Source organism: Microtus ochrogaster, linkage group LG1, assembly GCF_000317375.1.
Source record: "Microtus ochrogaster isolate Prairie Vole_2 linkage group LG1, MicOch1.0, whole genome shotgun sequence".
Classification (NCBI taxonomy): Eukaryota; Metazoa; Chordata; class Mammalia; order Rodentia; family Cricetidae; genus Microtus; species Microtus ochrogaster.
Window position 1 is genome coordinate 19,859,027 of NC_022027.1, and position 6,000 is coordinate 19,865,026.

At 34.7% G+C, this 6,000-nt stretch overlaps 1 protein-coding gene across 1 annotated transcript in view; it reads left to right on the plus strand.

The window, feature by feature from the left end:
- The window catches only part of Dthd1 (death domain containing 1), a 51,336-nt gene that overhangs the window by 12,975 nt on the left and 32,361 nt on the right, over positions 1 to 6,000 (plus strand). The window lies entirely within an intron of this gene.

Consider the following 6,000-nt stretch of genomic DNA (forward strand, 5'->3'; position numbering starts at 1 on the left):
ATTCAATGATCAAATAAGATAAATTTGATCTTTTAAAAATAAATTAAAATTTCTGGGTGGTGGTGATGCATGCTTTTAATCCCAGGGTTTATGTCAGATGAAAGAGTATCTCTGTGAATTCAAAGCCAGCCTGGTATACAGAGCAAGTTCCAGGACAGCCAGAGCTAAACAGAGAAATCCTGTCTCAAAATTAATTAATTTATTTATTAATTAAAATTGAATTTATATCTATTTACAAGTGTATTCCTTTTCCCAAGTTATATAATCAAACAACATCTTTATGAATATATATATATATATTTGACTTTATTCAAATATTATATATATTAACTCATCAGTCAACATAAACAAAAAATGAAAGTCTAACAAATAGAATATATTGTAGGACCTTAAACCTGATCTTAATTTATATTTTTTTAATTTAACATTAATTTTCTTTGCTAACAGAGAAAGCAAAAGTGGATACTCCCATTAAACACGAAAGGACATGTCTTGAAAAACAAGAGTAATAGCTACTACTACCCAAGAGTCTTACTGCAGCATATTTGTTTTGTATATTGTTGCCTGCATTATTGCATCAATGTGAGACTTAGGTGTAGTGACATGAAGAACCATTGCAAGTCTGCTAACTAGTGAATGGTGCAGTCATGAACTGAACCCACATGCTTCCTTTCCATCGACTTGCCATCATTTGTTTGGGTTAAGATTTATATTCTTGTTCCTATTATGCTTACAGCTTCAGAAGCTTGGGCAACACTATGTTGGTTTGTGACGAGAAGAGAAAATAAACATTCTTTACTGTAAGACAAATGATAGAGAACATAGAAATAGACATCAATTTTGTTACTCAACTTCAGCAGCTGAAGATATATAGATAGGTAGGTAGGTAGGTAGATAGATAGATAGATAGATAGATAGATAGATAGATAGATAGATAGATAGATAGATAGATAGATATGGCAATGTGACATATAATTTTTCCCATTCCAGTTCAAAACACCCTATGGTTAAAAATATTCTGACCTGCAAAATATACTCTTAAGATGATATTTGAATTATCGTTTATATTATCTTCTTCTAAATTCTCTTATTTCTGTTTGTCACCTATTAAAATTTCCTAGATTCTTAATAGTTCCTTGCTGCTTACACCTTAGTCTTTAGAATTCCTATCTGGGGCCATTTCTTTTGTAAACTGTCAGTCATGGCTCTATATCTTTATTTGGAAACTTGAATGCCTGGATGTGTACCATAGTATTTCTGCTGGCATGAAATGGAGCCAATTTCCTCAGATGGCATTTATTTCTGTCTCTGTTGAGATCTAACTCCTACTTCAAAGGAACTATTTTCAAAAGTTTCAATATGCTAAGCCTTCAAGTTCATCTTCCCAGTGTGCCTGTGATCCCAAGGATGGAGAACTTATATTCTGCTTATTCAAATATTGCTTACTGCTTCTACCTCCTATGTCTTGGTTATTGGAAGGGTGTTTGTCCATAAGGAAATCCCTTTTTTCCACTCTGATTGTCTCTTCTGCTCTAACTCTGACCTTACACATATTTTTATTGTAGAAAATTTGGGGAATATTTTTTAGAGTCCCTTGTCTTATGAAAGCCAAAATATTATATTTAAAATTCAATATTTATTATCATCTAACCAGTTTGCTTTATTGAGGAAAGATCCTCAGATTACCCATTCCCAATTTGTTACTTATCATTCTGTGTTATATGTATTAAATATAAAATCATTTAGAGAATCAACTTCAGAAAGAAATGGTAATGTTTAGATAGAAACATAACACATGCTGTTTTACCTTAGGTGCTAGTATTGTCTGACCCATACAGGAAAGTCCCATATATCAGAATAATGACATAATCTTCATGAATCATTGGCTCAGTCAGCTATGGAGTAAATAAAATTTTTTCCATTGGTTCAACCTGAAACTATTGTTTTGTAAAGTATTCAAATATATCATATACTATTGCATTCAAGAGCAGTAAGTTCCTATGAGTTGCAAAGCCTGTTTGGAAAAATCAAGGAGAAACCCCCCCATTTGAACACTCTTTAGTAGTATGTCTTTCCACTCACAGAAATAAAATATTGAAGTGACTATAAACAGAACATTTTATAAAGGAACACTCTTCTGAATGTCTTTATATGGTATTAAAGGAATTAAGGAAAATTGACAAACATGTAGTAATAGGTGACTGTTGGGCTTGAGACAATGTACCCTGGGCTGTGCATCTCTCATCCAACTCCTTGGCAGATTGTCTGAGCAAAATCAATCTAGTGTCTAGGGATTACCTTTCTGTCCACGTCGACTCAACAGGAGATTTCCATGTTAGTGTCACTGCGATAAGGAAACTTTTAACCCTAAGTAAGCTGAGGTTTTCCTCTGAATGCATGGTCATTGGTATGAGACGAGCTTTGGACTCAAGAAACAGCAACAACAATTTCTTGGTTTGTTCACATTTTAACATAAAATGTAAATTTTCTGTTGCTTCAAAAGCTACACTCACTGGTAATATAGAAAAAGAAAGTTAAGATGAAGAGAAAAATAGGTAAAGATGATTTTTCTTCTATATAGAATTTTTCTACTTTCTCTATTTGCTTCACTAATAAACATGCATTAATATTAATTGCTTCATTTTGTAGTTTGGTAAAGTGTACTTATTTCTTTCTTTACCCAAAAGAATCTTCACAAATGTTACCTCATTTGTATACTCCTTGGTATGCGGTATTCATTGCCTTGGGGATGGGTAGATAAATAGTCAGGTTAGACACAAGAGACTTCTGAATAAAAATTGATTAGAGTCACCACCATTCTTTTTTCCATGAAGTACAGCATTATGGAAACATTTCTTCTTTGTTAAGTTAGATATTGGGAAGCCTACTGGAAAGAAAAAACACACAAAGAATGGGATTTGAATGGGTAGATCATGCTGATGATTAAGACAGATTGGCAGTGTGCATAATTTCACTTTTGAAAAAATAAACGTTTATGTTAATGCTTAGCATGCAGTGTCTTTGGGAGCACAGTCTCAGGGAATAGTACCTGACTTATATGTGAACTTAACCTTGAAGAGTGTTTTTTTATATTTTTGAAAAATAATGCTTGAAGTAGAGGAATGAGCTGCTGGTTGTTCTAATGTTGACAGATCATGAGGAATCCTCAGCTGTCACGAACAGACATGTGGTAGATTAGATTATGAAGTCCTTGATAAGTGTAAATGAAACTAAGAACATTGCCAATTAAGCAAGACCCCAAAAGTTTATGACTTGATCATTTAAACAGAATAGTTGAATCAGGAAAAGGAAAAAAAAATAAAGCTTAACTCTCATTATCAATCATTGAATTGAAATCCATAGGGATTATACTGGTAAACAAATATTAAACTCAGAGTGCACATTTTGACACAGAAAATGATCACCAATTTGCAAACTAAATACAAAACTATGTAGAAAATAGACCACCAGAATTTCCTCAGTATGTCATACACCCTAGCCAATATGACTTGCACACATTCCTGGTCCATTTACTTTCTGTCTTAGTGTTCCTATTACTGTGATAAACATTGTGACCAAAAACAACTTGGGGAGAAAAGAGTTTATCTGGCTTATACTTCCACATCATAGTGCATCATCACTGAAGAAAAACTGGGCAGTAACTGAAATAGAGCCCATCAAGGAGTGCTGCTTTCTTCCTCTACATAACTTGTCCAGCCTGCTCTTGTATACAACCCAGGACCAATTGCCCAAGGGTGACACTACCCACAGTGGTCTATTGCATGTCAAACATGAATCAAGAAAACTCCCTACAGACTTGCCTACAGACAATCTGATGGAAACATTTTTGCATTTGAGGTTTCTCTTCCTGGGTAACTCTACCTTGTGTCAAGTTAACAAAAGTAATAGTCATAAAACACTTCTTTTTAAAACAGTTCCATCATAATGTGCATAATTTAAAATGAGAATTGTTTTCAATTTTTGAGTAAAGAAGTTCTTTGTAAAAATCAGGACTTTAATAATTAAATTAGCTTTCTGAGAAAAAGTAGATCCTAAAATGTTAATGACATTCACATTTAAAGGCTCATACATTATGTAAACCACAAAGGGAGTATTCTGAAAGTCAAATGTGATATGAGAATTTGATGATGTAATTGCATGCAGTATATGTTTTCTTAGACATTAGTAGCATATTTATTTTAGTCAGTGTCTTCAAAGGCCTGATTCTGTTTGGGGAAGAGATGAACATTTTTAAACAAACCATTTTTAGAAAGTGGTATATATTTTATTTATTTTATTTTTTCCTAAGTGCAGCTGTAAGAGTGTGTATACAAGTAGACACACATGTGGAGATCCTAAGCTGATGTTGGGTATCTTCCTCGATTACTCTTCACTTTGTTGACTAACAGGGTACCAACATGGTTGACTGAATGTGGAACAGACAGAATCAACTAGCCTGTCCAATCACTTTGCTTCAAGGATTCTTTATGTCCATCTCCTGACCAGTGGGATTATAAAAGAGCGGGCATATCTACCTACCTGTCATTGTCATAGATCCTGGGAGTCAGAATTCCCATGCTCATTCTCCATGTTGTGCTAACTGAACTATCTCTTCAGTCCTTGCCCATATATTTTGGAGAATGCCTTAACATCAGAATGTTGTCATTTTTTTTATCTCAACCAAGTACCTGTCATTGCTAGGCAACATTATTGTTCAAAGTTCGCTTATAGTGCATAAGTGGTTAAGGGCATAATCTAGTTAGAGAGCTGTTAATCCTGGAAGATATTGGATATACCATGTGGTTATTGGTTATTTGACTTAAAGATACTTTGTGTCTATTTCTGCACATTCTGATTGATAGTTCAGGGCTGTTTTTTTTTCTTGTGTTTTTGAGACAGACTCTTGTTATATAGCTCTTCTGGTATCTGCTGTGCAGCTCTACTGGCCTCATATTCTCTGCTCTCCTACCTCAGCCTCCCCAGTACTAAGAGTACAGGAATATGCTATTAGCCTTGGCTATTAAGGACTCATTTTAAATCACAGAAAAACAAAGTCTTTAATCAAAAAGTACTGTACCTTTATTTATGTTTTGTGTGCTTGGAATAAAACATAGTATCTCGTTTGTGTTCTTTCTTCAGACAATTATATTTCCTGACATATTTTTACCTCATGCAGATGATACCTACTACATCTTCATAATTCAAGCTAGAGAAAGATAGGAATTTCCCTCATTTATATGTATGGCTGCCTATCCCAAATATGTCAGAAACTCATAACTGGATCCAGAAGGAATGAACATACAGTACAGGTCAGCCTATGTTATGAAGAGATAACGAAACTCTCAACAGTCCTTTGTATCTCATTATACTTATACAACAAGTCTTTCTATCTCATTCCATGGCTATGAAAGGCTGCTTCTTGCTTATAATGCATGTACTTAAACATAGAATAAACAGTTTTCTGCTGTCATCCTAGATGTAGAACAGATTTGGATAGATGCACCAGTAGTAATCTTGATGGCCTAGAGGTGGCAAATACCTCTTTAATTTCCAATTAGTTAACTGGAAATAGTTATGTGGTCCCACTCAACTATTGTGATGGAGATATGCAGCCCATTGTGCACTCAAACAAAGGGTTAGCCACTATTTTAGTGGCCATTGCTCATGAATGTCAGATTCACAACTTGATTTAAGTTATTGTCTGTCCTGAGTCAGGAAGTATGCACTTTTTTTTGTTTTGTTTTGTTTTTTTGTTTGTTTGTTTTTCGAGACAGGGTTTCTCTGTGGATTTGGAGCCTGTCCTGGAACTAGCTCTGTAGACCAGGCTTGTCTCGAACTCACAGAGATCAGCCTGCCTCTGCCTCCCGAGTGCTGGGATTAAAGGCGTGCACCACCAACACCCGGCTCTAGACGTTCTTCTTAATATTCACATATTTAATTAATTTCCTTAGTCCAGAGCATTGAAACCAAAGCAAAAGGATAAGCCACAGTCTCTGCATT